Source organism: Musca domestica, unplaced genomic scaffold (genome assembly GCF_030504385.1).
Source record: "Musca domestica strain aabys unplaced genomic scaffold, Musca_domestica.polishedcontigs.V.1.1 80, whole genome shotgun sequence".
NCBI classification, from domain to species: Eukaryota; Metazoa; Arthropoda; class Insecta; order Diptera; family Muscidae; genus Musca; species Musca domestica.
The window spans coordinates 3,028,210-3,049,517 of NW_026712410.1; positions in this window are offsets into that span (position 1 = coordinate 3,028,210).

The following is a 21,308-nucleotide window of genomic DNA, read 5'->3' on the forward strand; positions in this document are numbered from 1 at the left end:
TGGGAATTGTGTTCGCTGGACAGATTCGGAACATGGCGGCTGCCGAAAATTGTATGGAGCAAGTGGAATTGAAGATTTACACTTATCACTCGGGGCCCAGAAATGTTTACTAGTGCGTAAACTTTTGATCTCCACTGTCAGTTGGAGTTAACGGCCACTGCGGCAAATTTTTAAATATATGTTGCACTAACTGACTGGAAGTAAATAAGCAACAAATTGATTTGCAAATTTGGTTGCCAAGCTGATGCAAATTAGGCATCAACACAGTTCGTCTTGAAATCGTGCCCGCGAAAGTTTAAAGTGCTCCCCAGTGACAAGTTAAAATTAAAGACAATAATAAGTGAAGATTTAAATTAACAAACATAATTACAGAACATTTTCACACAACAAACATAACACACAACAAACATCATCAAAATATTTATTCAACAAATATACAACATGAAGAACGTTCAGCCATAAAAAATCATTACACAATTTACAAAAAGATAATAATTTTTACACAGAAAACCATACATCAAAACTACATAAATTTCAAAAAAAAAACATATATAAATTTACATGAATTTTCACACAAAAAATACAAGAAAGATAACACTCATTATTATATTTAAACAACACATAAACATAATTTCAATTTGCCACATAAAAACCAAAACCACTGAAAATTAAAACAAATCAATAAAGATTGTACATAAATTGAATTTTAAATAGTTTATAAACGTCTTGTTAATAAAACGATTAAAAACATTAAGTTTAGCCGGGCCAAACTTTTAATACCCTCCACCTTAGGGTAAAGGAAACATTAGAAGAAATGTGGCAAAAACCATAAAAATACCGAATATTGGGAGGTACCGTTATATGGGGGCTATACCAAATCGTGGACCTACACATGCAATGTTTCGCGAAAGGAGCTAGAACCCATTATGACCTAGAAATACCAATTTTCAGACAAATCCGTGAAAAAATGTGGCAAAAATCATCAAATTACCGAATATCGGGAGGTACCATTATATGGGGGCTATACAAAATCGTGGACCCATACATGCAATGTTTCGCCACCGGAGCTGGAACCCATTATGACCAATAAATACCAATTTTTAGACAAATCCGTGAAAAAATGTGGCTAAAATCATCAAATTACCGAATATCGGGAGGTACCATTATATGGGGGCTATACCAAAAAGTGGACCTGTAATTTTAATGACTCGCCGCACGAACTGGGACCCATTATGATCTACAACTACCAATTTTCAGAGAAATTCGTAAAAAAATGTGTCAAAAATCACCAAAATACCGAATATTGGGAGATACCGTTATATGGGGACTATACCAAAACGTGGACCCATACATACAATGTTTCGCCACACGAACTAGGACCCATTATGACCAACAAATACCAATTTTCAGACAAATCCGTGAAAAAATGTGGCAAAAATAATCAAAATACCGAATATCGGGAGGTACCTTTATATGGGGGCTATACCAAAAAGTGGACCTATACATGGCATGTTCTGCCACACGTACAGGGACCCGTTTTTAGAGACAGGCAGACAGACGGACATCGTTAAAGCGACTAAGAATTTGATGCTGATTATGAATATATATACTTTATGGGGTCTACGACGAATATTTAAGGATGTTAGAAACGGAATGACAAAGTTAATATACCCTCCTTTACAAGGTGGAGTGTATAAAAGGCATCCCAAAGGTAAAATAATAAAACAAGTAGATTTAAATATAAATTTTACGAGTTAGCTGGAATTTCACTGTGCCATATCTAGGAGGGATATTTTGTCGACGTTTCTGAAAGTATATATACATATATATATATATATATATATATATATATATATATATACATATAGATATATATATATATATATATATATATATATATATATATATATATATATATATATATATATATATATATATATATATATATAATCACTGCTAAATCTCCCTCAACATTGTTTTTTGGGTATTTCCATTTGGTTCTTCGATGGAGTTCATGCAAATATTCTAACTTCCATCTGTTACAAAAATATCCTAGGGGGAACACGCCTATAGATGTGGAATTAGGGGCGGACACATACAACGCGATTCGCAAAAGTGGGTGTGTGGCGGTTGGATTGACCGAACCGGAACATGCCTGCTACCGAAAATTAACATTGTCGTTCAACACACAACTGGAAATTGTGTTCGCTGGACAGATTCGGAACATGGCGGCTGCCGAAAATTGTATGGAGCAAGTGGAATTGAAGATTTACACTTATCACTCGGGGCCCAGAAATGTTTACTAGTGCGTAAACTTTTGATCTTCACTGTCAGTTGGAGTTAACGGCCACTGCGGCAAATTTTTAAATATATGTTGCACTAACTGACTGGAAGTAAATAAGCAACAAATTGATTTGCAAATTTGGTTGCCAAGCTGATGCAAATTAGGCATCAACACAGTTCGTCTTGAAATCGTGCCCGCGAAAGTTTAAAGTGCTCCCCAGTGACAAGTTAAAATTAAAGACAATAATAAGTGAAGATTTAAATTAACAAACATAATTACAGAACATTTTCACACAACAAACATAACACACAACAAACATCATCAAAATATTTATTCAACAAATATACAACATGAAGAACGTTCAGCCATAAAAAATCATTACACAATTTACAAAAAAGATAATAATTTTTACACAGAAAACCATACATCAAAACTACATAAATTTCAAAAAAAAAAAAAAAAAAAAACATATATAAATTTACATGAATTTTCACACAAAAAATACAAGAAAGATAACACTCATTATTATATTTAAACAACACATAAACATAATTTCAATTTGCCACATAAAAACCAAACGACTGAAAATTAAAACAAATCAATAAAGATTGTACATAAATTGAATTTTAAATAGTTTATAAACGTCTTGTTAATAAAACGATTAAAAACATTAAGTTTAGCCGGGCCAAACTTTTAATACTCCACCTTAGGGTAAAGGAAACATTAGAAGAAATGTGGCAAAAACCATAAAAATACCGAATATTGGGAGGTACCGTTATATGGGGGCTATACCAAATCGTGGACCTACACATGCAATGTTTCGCGAAAGGAGCTAGAACCCATTATGACCTAGAAATACCAATTTTCAGACAAATCCGTGAAAAAATGTGGCAAAAATCATCAAATTACCGAATATCGGGAGGTACCATTATATGGGGGCTATACAAAATCGTGGACCCATACATGCAATGTTTCGCCACACGAACTAGGACCCATTATGACCAACAAATACCAATTTTCGGACAAATCCGTGAAAAAATGTGGCAAAAATCATCAAATTACCGAATATCGGGAGGTACCATTATATGGGGGCTATACCAAAAAGTGGACCTATAATTTTAATGACTCGCCGCACGAACTGGGACCCATTATGATCTACAACTACCAATTTTCAGAGAAATTCGTAAAAAAAATGTGTCAAAAATCACCAAAATACCGAATATTGGGAGATACCGTTATATGGGGACTATACCAAAACGTGGACCCATACATACAATGTTTCGCCACACGAACTAGGACCCATTATGACCAACAAATACCAATTTTCAGACAAATCCGTGAAAAAATGTGGCAAAAATAATCAAAATACCGAATATCGGGAGGTACCTTTATATGGGGGCTATACCAAAAAGTGGACCTATACATGGCATGTTCTGCAACACGTACAGGGACCCGTTTTTAGAGACAGGCAGACAGACGGACATCGTTAAAGCGACTAAGAATTTGATGCTGATTATGAATATATATACTTTATGGGGTCTACGACGAATATTTAAGGATGTTAGAAACGGAATGACAAAGTTAATATACCCTCCTTTACAAGGTGGAGTGTATAAAAGGCATCCCAAAGGTAAAATAATAAACAAGTAGATTTAAATATAAATTTTACGAGTTAGCTGGAATTTCACTGTGCCATATCTAGGAGGGATATTTTGTCGACGTTTCTGAAAGTATATATATATATATATATATATATATATATATATATATATATATATATATATATATATATATATATATATATATATATATATATATAGAATTTGATGCTGATTATGAATATATATACTTTATGGGGTCTACGACGAATATTTAAGGATGTTAGAAACGGAATGACAAAGTTAATATACCCTCCTTTACAAGGTGGAGTGTATAAAAGGCATCCCAAAGGTAAAATAATAAAACAAGTAGATTTAAATATAAATTTTACGAGTTAGCTGGAATTTCACTGTGCCATATCTAGGAGGGATATTTTTGTCGACGTTTCTGAAAGTATATATATATATATATATATATATATATATATATATATATATATATATATATATATATATATATATAGAATTTGATGCTGATTATGAATATATATACTTTATGGGGTCTACGACGAATATTTAAGGATGTTAGAAACGGAATGACAAAGTTAATATACCCTCCTTTACAAGGTGGAGTGTATAAAAGGCATCCCAAGGTAAAATAATAAAACAAGTAGATTTAATATAAATTTTACGAGTTAGCTGTAATTTCACTGTGCCATATCTAGGTGGGATATTTTGTCGACGTTTCTGAAAGTATATATATATATATATATATATATATATATATATATATATATATATATATATATATATATATATATATATATATATATATATATATATATATATATATATATATATATATATATATATATATATATATATATATATATATATATATATATATATATATATATATATATATATATATATATATATATATATATATATATATATATACTTTCAGAACGTCGACAAAATATCCCTCCTAGATATGGCACAGTGAAATTACAGCTAACTCGTAAAATTTATATTTAAATCTACTTGTTTTATTATTTTACCTTTGGGATGCCTTTTATACACTCCACCTTGTAAAGGAGGGTATATTAACTTTGTCATTCCGTTTCTAACATCCTTAAATATTCGCCGTAGACCCCATAAAGTATATATATTCATAATCAGCATCAAATTCTTAGTCGCTTTAACGATGTCCGTCTGTCTGCCTGTCTCTAAAAACGGGTCCCTGTACGTGTTGCAGAACATGCCATGTATAGGTCCACTTTTTGGTATAGCCCCCATATAAAGGTACCTCCCGATATTCGGTATTTTGATTATTTTTGCCACATTTTTTCACGGATTTGTCTGAAAATTGGTATTTGTTGGTCATAATGGGACCTAGTTCGTGTGGCGAAACATTGTATGTATGGGTCCACGTTTTGGTATAGTCCCCATATAACGGTATCTCCCAATATTCGGTATTTTGGTGATTTTTGACACATTTTTTTTACGAATTTCTCTGAAAATTGGTAGTTGTAGATCATAATGGGTCCCAGTTCGTGCGGCGAGTCATTAAAATTATAGGTCCACTTTTTGGTATAGCCCCCATATAATGGTACCTCCCGATATTCGGTAATTTGATGATTTTTGCCACATTTTTTCACGGATTTGTCTGAAAATTGGTATTTGTTGGTCATAATGGGTCCTAGTTCGTGTGGCGAAACATTGCATGTATGGGTCCACGATTTTGTATAGCCCCCATATAATGGTACCTCCCGATATTCGGTAATTTGATGATTTTTGCCACATTTTTTCACGGATTTGTCTGAAAATTGGTATTTCTAGGTCATAATGGGTTCTAGCTCCTTTCGCGAAACATTGCATGTGTAGGTCCACGATTTGGTATAGCCCCCATATAACGGTACCTCCCAATATTCGGTATTTTTATGGTTTTTGCCACATTTCTTCTAATGTTTCCTTTACCCTAAGGTGGAGGTATTAAAAGTTTGGCCCGGCTAAACTTAATGTTTTTTAATCGTTTTATTAACAAGACGTTTATAAACTATTTAAAATTCAATTTATGTACAATCTTTATTGATTTGTTTTAATTTTCAGTGGTTTTGGTTTTTATGTGGCAAATTGAAATTATGTTTATGTGTTGTTTAAATATAATAATGAGTGTTATCTTTCTTGTATTTTTTGTGTGAAAATTCATGTAAATTTATATATGTTTTTTTTTTTTTTTTGAAATTTATGTAGTTTTGATGTATGGTTTTCTGTGTAAAAATTATTATCTTTTTTGTAAATTGTGTAATGATTTTTATGGCTGAACGTTCTTCATGTTGTATATTTGTTGAATAAATATTTTGATGATGTTTGTTGTGTGTTATGTTTGTTGTGTGAAAATGTTCTGTAATTATGTTTGTTAATTTAAATCTTCACTTATTATTGTCTTTAATTTTAACTTGTCACTGGGGAGCACTTTAAACTTTCGCGGGCACGATTTCAAGACGAACTGTGTTGATGCCTAATTTGCATCAGCTTGGCAACCAAATTTGCAAATCAATTTGTTGCTTATTTACTTCCAGTCAGTTAGTGCAACATATATTTAAAAATTTGCCGCAGTGGCCGTTAACTCCAACTGACAGTGAAGATCAAAAGTTTACGCACTAGTAAACATTTCTGGGCCCCGAGTGATAAGTGTAAATCTTCAATTCCACTTGCTCCATACAATTTTCGGCAGCCGCCATGTTCCGAATCTGTCCAGCGAACACAATTCCCAGTTGTGTGTTGAACGACAATGTTAATTTTCGGCAGCAGGCATGTTCCGGTTCGGTCAATCCAACCGCCACACACCCACTTTTGCGAATCGCGTTGTATGTGTCCGCCCCTAATTCCACATCTATAGGCGTGTTCCCCCTAGGATATTTTTGTAACAGATGGAAGTTAGAATATTTGCATGAACTCCATCGAAGAACCAAATGGAATACCCAAAAAACAATGTTGAGGGAGATTTAGCAGTGATTATATATATATATATATATATATATATATATATATATATATATATATATATATATATATATATATATATATATATATGTATATATATATATATATATATATATATATATACTTTCAGAAACGTCGACAAAATATCCCTCCTAGATATGGCACAGTGAAATTCCAGCTAACTCGTAAAATTTATATTTAAATCTACTTGTTTTATTATTTTACCTTTGGGATGCCTTTTATACACTCCACCTTGTAAAGGAGGGTATATTAACTTTGTCATTCCGTTTCTAACATCCTTAAATATTCGTCGTAGACCCCATAAAGTATATATATTCATAATCAGCATCAAATTCTTAGTCGCTTTAACGATGTCCGTCTGTCTGCCTGTCTCTAAAAACGGGTCCCTGTACGTGTGGCAGAACATGCCATGTATAGGTCCACTTTTTGGTATAGCCCCCATATAAAGGTACCTCCCGATATTCGGTATTTTGATTATTTTTGCCACATTTTTTCACGGATTTGTCTGAAAATTGGTATTTGTTGGTCATAATGGGTCCTAGTTCGTGTGGCGAAACATTGTATGTATGGGTCCACGTTTTGGTATAGTCCCCATATAACGGTATCTCCCAATATTCGGTATTTTGGTGATTTTTGACACATTTTTTACGAATTTCTCTGAAAATTGGTAGTTGTAGATCATAATGGGTCCCAGTTCGTGCGGCGAGTCATTAAAATTATAGGTCCACTTTTTGGCATAGCCCCCATATAATGGTACCTCCCGATATTCGGTAATTTGATGATTTTAGCCACATTTTTTCACGGATTTGTCTAAAAATTGGTATTTATTGGTCATAATGGGTTCCAGCTCCGGTGGCGAAACATTGCATGTATGGGTCCACGATTTTGTATAGCCCCCATATAATGGTACCTCCCGATATTCGGTAATTTGATGATTTTTGCCACATTTTTTTCACGGATTTGTCTGAAAATTGGTATTTCTAGGTCATAATGGGTTCTAGCTCCTTTCGTGAAACATTGCATGTGTAGGTCCACGATTTGGTATAGCCCCCATATAACGGTACCTCCCTCCCTATGGGGACTATACCAAAACGTGGACCCATACATACAATGTTTCGCCACACGAACTAGGACCCATTATGACCAACAAATACCAATTTTCAGACAAATCCGTGAAAAAATGTGGCAAAAATAATCAAAATACCGAATATCGGGAGGTACCTTTATATGGGGGCTATACCAAAAAGTGGACCTATACATGGCATGTTCTGCAACACGTACAGGGACCCGTTTTTAGAGACAGGCAGACAGACGGACATCGTTTAAAGCGACTAAGAATTTGATGCTGATTATGAATATATATACTTTATGGGGTCTACGACGAATATTTAAGGATGTTAGAAACGGAATGACAAAGTTAATATACCCTCCTTTACAAGGTGGAGTGTATAAAAGGCATCCCAAAGGTAAAATAATAAAACAAGTAGATTTAAATATAAATTTTACGAGTTAGCTGGAATTTCACTGTGCCATATCTAGGAGGGATATTTGTCGACGTTTCTGAAAGTATATATATATATATATATATATATATATATATATATATATATATATATATATATATATATATATATATATATATATATATATATATAATCACTGCTAAATCTCCCTCAACATTGTTTTTTGGGTATTTCCATTTGGTTCTTCGATGGAGTTCATGCAAATATTCTAACTTCCATCTGTTACAAAAATATTGAGAAATCACTCTGAGTCCTTTCCACCTATTTACTAAATTTATGTCTGTGTCTGAAACATCGGGCCCCGCTGGAGCAAGCATTGATGTCCCTATAAGAAAATGACCGGGTGTCAAGGGTGACAAATCATTAGGGTCGTCGCTAGATGGACTTAATGGTCGCGAATTGAGACAAGCTTCTATTCCGGCTAGAAATGTTATCAATTCCTCAAACGTAAAGTTCATTTTTGGAATACTTTTCTTTAAATGAAGTTTAAATGACTCAACTCCTGCTTCCCATAAGCCACCCATTTGCGGCGCACCAGGTGGGATGAATTCCCAACTAAGATTTTAGTAAAAATTGCTGTCAATTGTATTTGTTTGGAGGCTTTTAATAAGCGCAATTCTATCTCTTTTTATTAAATCGACAGCTCCAACGAAATTGGTTCCATAGTCGGAATAAATACAAGACGGTTAACGAATCTTGAAAACGCGGCACGAAATGCTTGAGTTGAAAGGTCGCTTGTAGGCTCTAAATGTATTACCTTGGTCGCAAAGCATACAAAAAGACACACATAACCTTTTGTGATAAAACAAGCTCTTCCAGAATAACTTTTGAAGTTGAAGGGTCCCGCAAAATCGACACCAGTATTTGTGAAGGGTCTGGACAGAAAAGTTCGTTCGGGTGGAAGTGATGCCGTTATTTGTTCCTGCGTCCTTTTTTATGTATAATGCATATTTTACAGTGACGAAAAGTTTTCTTGACCAGCGACTTCAATCCAAATATCCAGAATTCGGACCTTATTATTCGAGTCATCAACTGATTTCCGCTATGCAAAGTGAGTTTATGAACAAAGTCCACCAACAACTGGCTAAAGATTGCTCCATGTGGCATAATTATAGGATTACCTTCATTGTATGTTAAGGCAGTAAGTTGTACCAATCTTCCATTGGCTCTCACGATGCCAACCAATCGTGGAATCTGTCCAAAATTGGGTCGTATAGTGAGAAATTTGTAGATTACTCGTTATCGATACTGCCAGTTTGGACAACAGAACTGCGCCACATAATTCGAGTCTAGGAATAGAGAGTTTTTTGATCGGAGCTACCAGAGTCTTTGCAGCTAACAAGAATGTATGTACGCTTTTGTCAGCATTTTCGACTCGAATGTATATTGCTGCTCCATATGCGTTTTCTGAGGCATCACAAAAGCCATGAATTTCCACCGTACTGTCTAAGATGTATTGAATCCATATTGGTACTTTAAGTTTTTCTATATTTTGGCTATTTTTCACGAAATTTTTCCAGTTTATTTGGGTCAAAGGCTTCAACGTTTCATCCCAATCAATTTTGTCCAGCCAGATTTGCTGCATTATAAGTTTTGCTACAACCACCACTGGCGCCAGCCATCCACAAGGGTCAAAAAATTTGGCTATTGTTGATAGAACTCCTCTTTTTGTATGTATTTCTTAATTTTCCATTTGTGGTGGCGTAAACGAGAAAAAATCACCGGAAATATTCCATCGAATCCCCAATGTTTTTGTGGAAGCATCCTCAGAAATATCTAACCAATTCAGTGGAAGTAAATTTTCTTCCGGAATATCTTTGAATACATTGTGTTCATTTGAAGCCCATTTCATTAGAGTAAATCCAGCTGAGTCAAATGCAGCTACTAACTTCTTTCTGGCCATGATTGATTCCTCTAATGTATGGCCCCCAGCCAGTACATCATCAACATAAAAATTATTCAATATTATATCCGCTGCTCTAGGATGCGAATCTTTAACATCTTCTGCTAACTTAATGAGAGTTCTCAATGCCAAAAACGACGCGCAATTTACTCCAAAGGTCACTGTTAGTAATTCGTAATCCTCAATGGGGTCTGATGGTGATTTTCTGAATAAAATCCTTTGATATTTTGTTTGACTTGCGTCTAAAAGTATTTGCCGATACATCTTTGTTATGTCGGCGTTAAATGCATATTTGAAAAATCTCCATTTCAAAATTTGTAGTACCGAGCATGGTACAATGAAGAGAAGGTAGGCCAACTTTGAAAAAATTGCAAGTATGGAGGTCTACCTGTTTGGCTTGTAATGTCAGAATTAGTATCAAAACAATAAAAAATCAAACAACTTGTTGCATTTATTTTGAATAAATAATTGAAAAACATGCCCGCTTGACTGAACCGGAACATGCCTGCTGCCAAATTAACATTGTCGTTCAACACACAACTGGGAATTGTGTTCGCTGGACCGATTCGGAACATGGCAGCTGCCGAAAATTGTATGGAGCAAGTGGAATTGAAGATTTACACTTATCACTCGGGGCCCAGAAATGTTTACTAGTGCGTAATCTTTTGATCTCCACTGTCAGTTGGAGTTAACGGCCACTGCGGCAAATTTTTAAATATATGTTGCACTAACTGACTGGAAGTAAATAAGCAACAAATTGATTTGCAAATTTGGTTGTCTTGAAATCGCGCCCGCGAAAGTTTAAAGTGCTCCCCAGTGACAAGTGAAAATTAAAGACAATAATAAGTGAAGATTTAAATTAACAAACATAATTACAGAACATTTTCACACAACAAACATAACACACAACAAACATCATCAAAATATTTATTCAACAAATATACAACATGAAGAACGTTCAGCCATAAACAATCATTACACAATTTACAAAAAAGATAATAATTTTTACACAGAAAACCATACATCAAAACTACATAAATTTCAAAAAAAAAACATATATAAATTTACATGAATTTTCACACAAAAAATACAAGAAAGATAACACTCATTATTATATTTATACAACACATAAACATAATTTCAATTTGCCACATAAAAACCAAAACCACTGAAAATTAAAACAAATCAATAAAGATTATACATAAATTGAATTTTAAATAGTAAATAAACATCTTGTTAATAAAACGATTAAAAGACATTAAGTTTGGCCGGGCCAAACTTTAATACCCTCCACCTTAGGGTAAAGGAAACATTAGAAGAAATGTGGCAAAAACCATAAAAATACCGAATATCGGGAGGTACCGTTATATGGGGGCTATACCAAATCGTGGACCTACACATGCAATGTTTCGCCAAAGGAGCTAGAACCCATTATGACCTAGAAATACCAATTTTCAGACAAATCCGTGAAAAAATGTAGCAAAAATCATCAAATTACCGAATATCGGGAGGTACCATTATATGGGGGCTATACAAAATCGTGGACCCATACATGCAATGTTTCGCCACACGATCTAGGACCCATTATGACCAACAAATACCAATTTTCAGACAAATCCGTGAAAAACTTTGGTAAAAATAATAAAAATACCGAATATCGGGAGGTACCTTTATATGGGGGCTATACCAAAAAGTGGACCTATACATGGCATGTTTTGCCACACGTACAGGGACCCGTTTTTAGAGACAGACGGGCAGACGGACATCGTTAAATCGACTAAGAATTTGATGCTGATTATGAATATATATACTTTATGGGATCTACGACGAATATTTAAGGAATGATAAAGTTAATATACCCTCCTTTACAAGATGGAGTGTATAAATTTACGAAATGAAATGTCCCAACTTTCGACGTTTCTGAAAGTTCGATATATATATATATATATATATATATATATATATATATATATGTATATATTTTTAAAGTAGAGAAAAAAAATTGAAAATAGAGAAAAAAATTATATATGTATATATCCATATGGAAGGTAACATTGTAAAGCTGACGAGGAGAACTTTCAGAAACGTCGAAAGTAGGGACATTTCATTTCGTAAATTTTGAAAAAAGAGAATTTCAATTATTTATATATATATATATATATATATATATATATATATATATATATATATATATATATATATATATATATATATATATATATATGTATATATATAATCACTGCTAAATCTCCTTCTTTAACATTGTTTCTTTGGTATTTCCATTTGGTTCTCCGATGGAGTTCATGCAAATATTCTAACTTCCATCTGTTACAAAAATATTGAGAAATCACTCTGAGTCCTTTCCACCTATTTACTAAATTTATGTCTGTGTCTGAAACATCGGGCCCCGCTGGAGCAAGCATTGATGTCCCTATAAGACAATGACCGGGTCAAGGGTGACAAATCATTAGGGTCGTCGCTAGATGGACTTAATGGTCGCGAATTCAGACAAGCTTCTATTCCGGCTAGAAATGTTATCAATTCCTCAAACGTAAAGTTAATTTTGGAATACTTTTCTTTAAATGAAGTTTAAATGACTTAACTCCTGCTTCCCATAAGCCACCCATGTGCGGCGCACCAGGTGGGATGAATTCCCAACTAAGATTTTGGTAAAAATTGCTGTCAATTCTATTTGTTTGGAGGCTTTTAATAAGCGCAATTCTATCTCTTCTTATTAAATCGACAGCTCCAACGAAATTGGTTCCATAGTCGGAATAAATACAAGACGGTTAACGAATCTTGAAAACGCGGCACGAAATGCTTGAGTTGAAAGGTCGCTTGTAGGCTCTAAATGTATTGCCTTGGTCGCAAAGCATACAAAAAGACACACATAACCTTTTGTGATAAAACAAGCTCTTCCAGAATAACTTTTGAAGCTGAAGGGTCCCGCAAAATCGACACCAGTATTTGTGAAGGGTCTGGACAGAAAAGTTCGTTTGGGTGGAAGTGATGCCGTTATTTGTTCCTGCGTCCTTTTTTATGTATAATGCATATTTTACAGTGACGAAGAGTTTTCTTGACCAGCGACTTCAATCCAAATATCCAGAATTCGGACCTTATTATTCGAGTCATCAACTGATTTCCGCTATGCAAAGTGAGTTTATGAACAAAGTCCACCAACAACTGGCTAAAGATTGCTCCATGTGGCATAATTATAGGATGACCTTCATTGTATGTTAAGGCAGTAAGTTGTACCAATCTTCCATTGGCTCTCACGATGCCAACCAATCGTGGAATCTGTCCAAAATTGGGTCGTATAGTGAGAAATTTGTAGATTACTCGTTATCGATACTGCCAGTTTGGACAACAGAACTGCGCCACATAATTCGAGTCTAGGAATAGAGAGTTTTTTGATCGGAGCTACCAGAGTCTTTGCAGCTAACAAGAATGTATGTACGCTTTTGTCAGCATTTTCGACTCGAATGTATATTGCTGCTCCATATGCGTTTTCTGAGGCATCACAAAAGCCATGAATTTCCACCGTACTGTCTAAGATGTATTGAATCCATATTGGTACTTTAAGTTTTTCTATATTTTGGCTATTTTTCACGAAATTTTTCCAGTTTATTTGGGTCAAAGGCTTCAACGTTTCATCCCAATCAATTTTGTCCAGCCAGATTTGCTGCATTATAAGTTTTGCTACAACCACCACTGGCGCCAGCCATCCACAAGGGTCAAACAATTTGGCTATTGTTGATAGAACTCCTCTTTTTGTATGTCTTTCTTAATTTTCCATTTGTGGTGGCGTAAAAGAGAAAAAATCACCGGAAATATTCCATCGAATCCTCAATGTTTTTGTGGAAGCATCCTCAGAAATATCTAACCAATTCAGTGGAAGTAAATTTTCTTCCGGAATATCTTTGAATACATTGTGTTCATTTGAAGCCCATTTCATTAGAGTAAATCCAGCTGAGTCAAATGCAGCTACTAACTTCTTTCTGGCCATGATTGATTCCTCTAATGTATGGCCCCCAGCCAGTACATCATCAACATAAAAATTATTCAATATTATATCCGCTGCTCTAGGATGCGAATCTTTAACATCTTCTGCTAACTTAATGAGAGTTCTCAATGCCAAAAACGGCGCGCAATTTACTCCAAAGGTCACTGTTAGTAATTCGTAATCCTCAATCTGATGGTGATTTCCTGAATAAAATCCTTGATATTTTGTTTGACTTGCGTCTAAAAGTATTTGCCGATACATCTTTGTTATGTCGGCGTTAAATGCATATTTGAAAAATCTCCATTTCAAAATTTGTAGTACCAAGCATGGTACAATGAAGAGAAGGTAGGTCAACTTTGAAAAAATTGCAAGTATGGAGGTCTACCTGTTTGGCTTGTAATGTCAGAATTAGTATCAAAACAATAAAAAATCAAACAACTTGTTGCATTTATTTTGAATAAATAAATGAAAAACGCGATAACTGAATGAAAGGTCAACAATTCTTTTCAAAATCAAGTACTATATTTCTCTAAAGATTATTTCGCTACAAAAACTCTAGATTTTTTCGATGCATACGTTGAAATAAACATTTTGAAAACACCCAAATTTGAATATTTTCTGAAAAATTTTTTTGTTGTTGAAAAGAAAACACATACATAAACAAATAAAGATGACATATTAAGCCAAGAAAATAAAAAAATTAAAATCATATGGTATCATAGCCCTACCTTGATATCATTGTACCATGGTGTAATGTGGGTCCAGGAAATAGTATGTCGTTTAGACTTGTTTATTCAATGAGGGGCACGAAGCGTTAAATACGACCCTTAACTTTGTGGTAATATGGTCTGGTTTTATAACTGCGTGATGTGGCAGGTAATAACTGGGCATATCGTTAATTTCATTTGGGTTAATTTTCCTCATGTGGCCAAGTTCGAGGTACTCGAGTATCGAATTGTCGTACTGTACTTTCCTCTCCATTCGATAGAATTGAGCTAAAGCAATATTTCTAGAAGTTCCCAATTCCTCGCATTTTTAAATGGGAGAGTCACAACACATCTTCCATTTTTGTTCCGTATTGTTGTGTCAATGAAATTCGATTCGCAATATTGGTCTTCTTCTGACCGTAAAACATTTTTAGGGGTCTCTTCCACCTCCCCAAAAACGTGTAAGTATTTTCTCAATGGAAGTTGTGTTTAACAATAAAATTTATTTTAGTTGGATAGCATTTCTAGGAATGGGTCCTCCTACAATCCATCCAAATTTTGTAATATCAGTTAAAATTGATCCATAAGTTTTCATTGGAATCCCAAGCGTAAATATCAAAGGTCCTATATCCATACCGATAGTAAATCAATTGGTCAGCTAATGTAGAATTTCGGATCAGCAAGTTCCAATGATGTTAAATCTCTAAGTTGTGATTTGTGTAAGTTTTGTGGTGGTAGATTTGATGGTAAATTCTTTAAAACTGGAGCCCAAACTTCCAGTTTAAAGCAAGGGTCCAATTTGGATCGTAAGGTAAAGATTTCGTTGATGTCTCTGCAACGAATTGACTTAAGCCAGCAACATGAACTAAGCTGCTCCTTGTTGGCAACTTCAGAAGATTTTTAAGTTTTTCCGAAATAAATGTTGATTGTGATCCAGAGTCTATGAGCGCTCTGGCATCGTAAAGTTGTCCTCTGGTTTCTATCTGCACCATGGCTGTAAAGAATAGTGTACCTCAAGATTGTTGCTGACTAATTTGTTTATCTTGAAGGGAAAACGTTGTAACTGTAGCTGGTTCTAAGTTTGGTGTGGACTATATTTCTGTTGTTTGAGCGGCGGCACTTGTTCTAGGTCGTGTCTCCACTCTAGCTAGGTATGTATTTGTATATTGGGTTTCCGTTCCCTTATGTAACAAAGTATGATGTCTCATTGTGCCAGTTCGACATCCAAATCGACTTTTACAATCCTTTACACCATGGTGCGCTGACAAGCAATTATAACACAAATGAGATGTTTTCACGATATGAATTCTATCATTTGCATTTTTTCTTAAAAACTCCGTGCAATCTCTTACAAAGTGACTAGCCTTGCACACTTGGCATGTTTGGGCATTTGTTGTATTTTTATTCGTACGGTTCTGTTGTTGATACTGATTAGATTTTTGCCTTCCTCCCAAATTATTCGTATTATTTGTGACATTTGTTTGAAATGTATTCGAAAATCTGGGTTTGTTGTAAGTGGGTTGTTTCTGCTGACAAAATTTCGAAGTCGTAGGCTTTATATTTCCAACGGATTCCATTGTTTTGAATTTGTTCGTTAAAATCTGTCGAATTGCTCCCATTCTGGGAGCATTTTACAGTGATTTCTCGAAGTGTCCTAGAAAATTTCTTGGTAATTTTGAAGAGCAAATGTATATTAGAAGAGGATACCACCCTTTGACATCGACTTCTAGCAATTCCAAGGTCTGTATACAGCTGTTGACAGTTCGTTGTAATTTTTGTATCGAATGACTTGACTTGAATCGGCAGAAACTCCAGGTAGATTAAAAAGTATTTTTATCTCCTCATTTACTTGCATCCGTTTATTTTCATACCTATCAGTAAGATTTTTACATGCAAGTTCAAATCCATCATTAGTCAATGGCACGTGAATAATAATTTCCTTTGCTTCCCCAGTGGTTTTTTTGTTTCAAGTGAAATAATTTTTCTACGTTGCTTAGCTTTGATCCTTTTATATAAAGTCTCTAAATGTGGGCCATTCTCGATATCCTCCTTTAAAGGTGTCCGTATTGCATGGTGGTAAGCGAGATACGGAAGCAAAATCCATATCCTGTCCCTGCTGTGCCGTTAATGACTCTCGTTTTGTTTGTTCCAACATCTGTTTTTCTCGAACATTCTGTAATTGAATGTTGACGGCACTTAAAGCCTTTTTATATGCGTCCATCGCCTCCATGTAATTTTTCCTGAACTTGTTTTTATTAATAACCTTTTCTCCTTCATGCTATCTGCAATCGATATAAGCTCTCCTTACTTGACTCCAATTTGAATTCAATTCCAAACGTGTAGTTTCCAAAGTGTCCACAGTATCCTCTGGGCTGATAATTGAAAAAATCGAAATAAAATCCAACAAGTCGTTGACGCTGTTAGCGAATTTGTCGCATAGTGGTTTGTCCATCTTCTTAGTTGTTTCAAAAATTTGGTTTATTGCCTTTCAAAAATTTGGTTTTATTACTTTGTTTAGAAAATCAACTTTTCTTCAACTTTTTGTGGTTCGAAAGCGAGAAAGTACCTTTCTTTAAAATTTGCAACGAATTACCTATTGGGTCAATATTTTCAAAAACTACCGAAAGAATTTGAAAAATATAAATTTTTGGGAACACTTCGATTGATTGAAAAACTGTATTTTCAATCCAAAATCTGGAGAAATTTATTTTCCAGAATTCGTCCTTAAACGTATTCGAATATAGTTGGATGAGCGAAAGGTCAACTAAGAGAAGCTTTATCCGATTATAAATGAGAAAAAATATTCCGCTTCAAGAAAAACGAATGAAGAAAAAAATATATATACAAAAAAAATCAAATGTCATATATACAAAAAATGAGTCAGAAAATTGTAGAGTAATTAATGGACAGCTCCGTCTATCCACCAATATGTATGTCAAAGTAGAAAATGTTTGCTGGGTTGTCGTAAAATTCCGAAAAATACAAATTTCAAAAATGCATATAATCTCCTATGATATCCTTTGTTAGAAAGCTTTTATGGCTTTTCCAATTTAAACTTTTCTCCAAAAGTAAGTTTGTTTAAAGTAGTGTCTGAATATTTCTCTAAAGCGACAAATATTCTAAGTGCGCTACGATGCTATTCAGCAACGAAATAAAAAATTTCGGTGAACAAAAATAATTTTGGGTCAAAACCCCAGATATTGTTTTCAAAAAGTTCTCCAAATGTAAAAAATTCCGAAAATATTCCAAAAAATGAAAAATTTCTGGGTCGAAGCCTTTTTATCCAAAAGAATTCCCAAAATTATTGCAAAAAGTTTAGAATATTTTAGATCAAAGCAAGATAAAACAAAAAAAAGCTGAAAATTAATTAAATTAATTAAAAAATTTATGAAGATAATATTGTTGATTAAATTCCGTCTGTCCACCAGACGCTGATAAAAAATGTTTCAAAAATGTTGATTTTGTCTGCCCATCAGACTTCAACAATTGCGTAGAGAACTTTAATATATCACAGAGGTTAGGATTTATGGCATAGGTCGATGTCACCAGACTTTGTTATTAAATTCGCTATGTATTTGCTTTTAAATATGGCGCTATGTAGTTTACGGCGTTATGTTTTTCCAATATGTATATGTATACTTTGAGATATAAAGTTTATGTATTCGTAGTGACGCCAACTTTCCAAAAAATTTCCATATAGAAAACTGTATGTACAAATATGGCCTGAACTCTACGTTCAGCTTATTTCCAAGAAAAAAATGGCGTTTATATATTTGTAATGACGCCAACTTTCCAAAAAATGTCCACTTTTTTTTGTGAGTCTTTTATATTAATGTCCGTCGGACCAAACCATCAAAAATGTAATTTTTTGCCAATTTTTAGGTTAATATTCCCGAAAATTGCACGAAAAAAATGTCAATGGTGCAAGCAGCAGATTCCAAAAAAGTGCCAAAGAATTTTGCATATATGGCTCAGGACAAATATTAATGATCTGCCAGAGACAAATATACTTTTTGTGTCTTTAAAAATACAAAAACTTTCCACAAGTACTCACTTTGACGAATTTCTGAGCCTCTTCTTGGCTTTTTGCGTCCTTCTCCTCGAATATGCTGGGTCTCTTTTTGTAAAAATGTTCTTTTTAATGGTTTGTGGGTAATAATAATTTTTATTTTTTTGTAATTTTAAATATATTTTGTACAATTCCTTTTGTAGGGTCACATTTAGCAATAACACTAATTTTTCCAGTTTTTTTTTGTAATTTTTTCCACTTTTCGCCACTGTTCTTCTTTTTTGTATTTTGTACCATCGTTAAATGTTTACCACTGTAATATTTTTTAATAATCTATTTTTTTTTATTTTGTAATTTGTTATGAAAACATTTTTTGTTACACTGTTAAGGAACCCTTTGGTTCATTATTCTCTTTTGTTCCGCTTTGTATTTATTCGTTCAATTTTTTTCACTAACGGTTCCTTTTATTTCTATTTTCTTTCTTTCTTTCGATCTTGTACTTCTGTTACATATGTAACATATGTACTCACGGTTCTTTGTTGTTTGTTGTAAAACTTTTTAACTTCTTCTTTTTTATATGTTCGATGAACATTTTGTTTGTCACGCACTAATGTATGTACATGTATATGTATTTTTTTCGTTTTTAGTTATTTAAAAAACTGCACTTTAATCCGGCGTTGAAGGATCAAATGTTTTATTATTTTACCTTTGGGATGCCATTTTTATTAACAAGACGTTTATTTTATATTTAAAATTCAATTTATGTACAATCTTTATTGATTTGTTTTAATTTTCAGTGGTTTTGGTTTTTATGTGGCAAATTCAAATTATGTTTATGTGTTGTTTAAATATAATAATGAGTGTTATCTTTGTTGCATTTTTTGTGTGAAAATTCATATAAATTTATGATTTTTTTTTTTGGAATTCATGTAGTTTGTATGTATGGTTTTCTGTGTAAAAATTAATATCTTTTATTGTTAATTGCGTAATGATTTTTTATGATTGAACGTTCTTCGTGTTGTATATATGTTGAATAAATATTTTGATGATGTTTGTTGTGTGAACCGACCAATCCTAACCTATGGCGGACTTGTGTGGTGGCATTCCTTACGGAAAACCACCTTCAGCAAGAATATTGACAAAGTACAAAGAGTCGCATCGCTACTAATTACAGGAGCGGTCAGGAGCACGCCACAATCCGCTCTAGACACCCTACTCAACTTAAAGCCTCTAGGCTTATTTGTAGAGGAACTAGCTGCTAGGTGTGCCCTGCGACTCAACGAATTGGGACAATGGCGGAATCAACCCTTCGGGCACTCTGTCATTCTTAAGTATGTGGAAAACGTAAGTAATCAGGCTATAGCTAGTGACTATATACTCCCTAGGCACAGCTTTGATTTACTTGACATCCGCATACCAAACAGGGATATCTGGTCCCGTGGCACTCCACCTTTCGACGGTATAGCTGTCTATACTGATGGTTCAAAGATGGAAAGTGGAACGGGTGCTGGAGTCTACTGTGAAAGCCTAAGTATCCGAAGATCCTTCAGGCTAAACAGCGATTGCAGCGTTTTTCAGGCAGAAATATTTGCTGTCAGAATGGCCATAGAACTGCTGAATAATAGAATTAACGAACGGGATGGACCGGTGACTATATATGTCGATAGTCAAGCGGCCCTAAAAGCTCTAAATTCTTTCACAATCAAGTCTATGGCTGTTCTGGAGTGCAAGTATGCCCTGGAAAAGTTTAAGTCAGTTGTCAAGCTCTGTTGGGTCCCTGGACACTGCAACATATCAGGCAATGAATCTGCTGATGAATTGGCCAGACGCGGATCTGAGTCAGTAGATCTAGAGATCGAGAGCTCAGTGAAGCCACCTTTATGCCACTTCTTTCAAGTACTGCATAAACACTACCTTGGAAGAATTCAACAGAACTGGCTATCTGGAAGGGGATGCATCATCTCCAAAAGATTTGGCCGGTGAACTCCGAACGGAGATCACGGTCACTCTTGTCCATGACGAAGTTGGACTTGAAGCTTGTGGTGGGTCTAATTACAGGTCATTGCAACATAAAGGCCATGACTTCAAAATGGGGGGGGGGGGGTGACGACACTGAATACTGCAGGCTATGTCAGGACGAGGAAGAAACAGAAACGGTGGAACACTTACTCTGTCATTGTCCTACCCTTATCGGAGTAAGACATAGGCTTCTGGGTAAGCACTTACTGCCTGACCTGTCATGCCTCTCCGA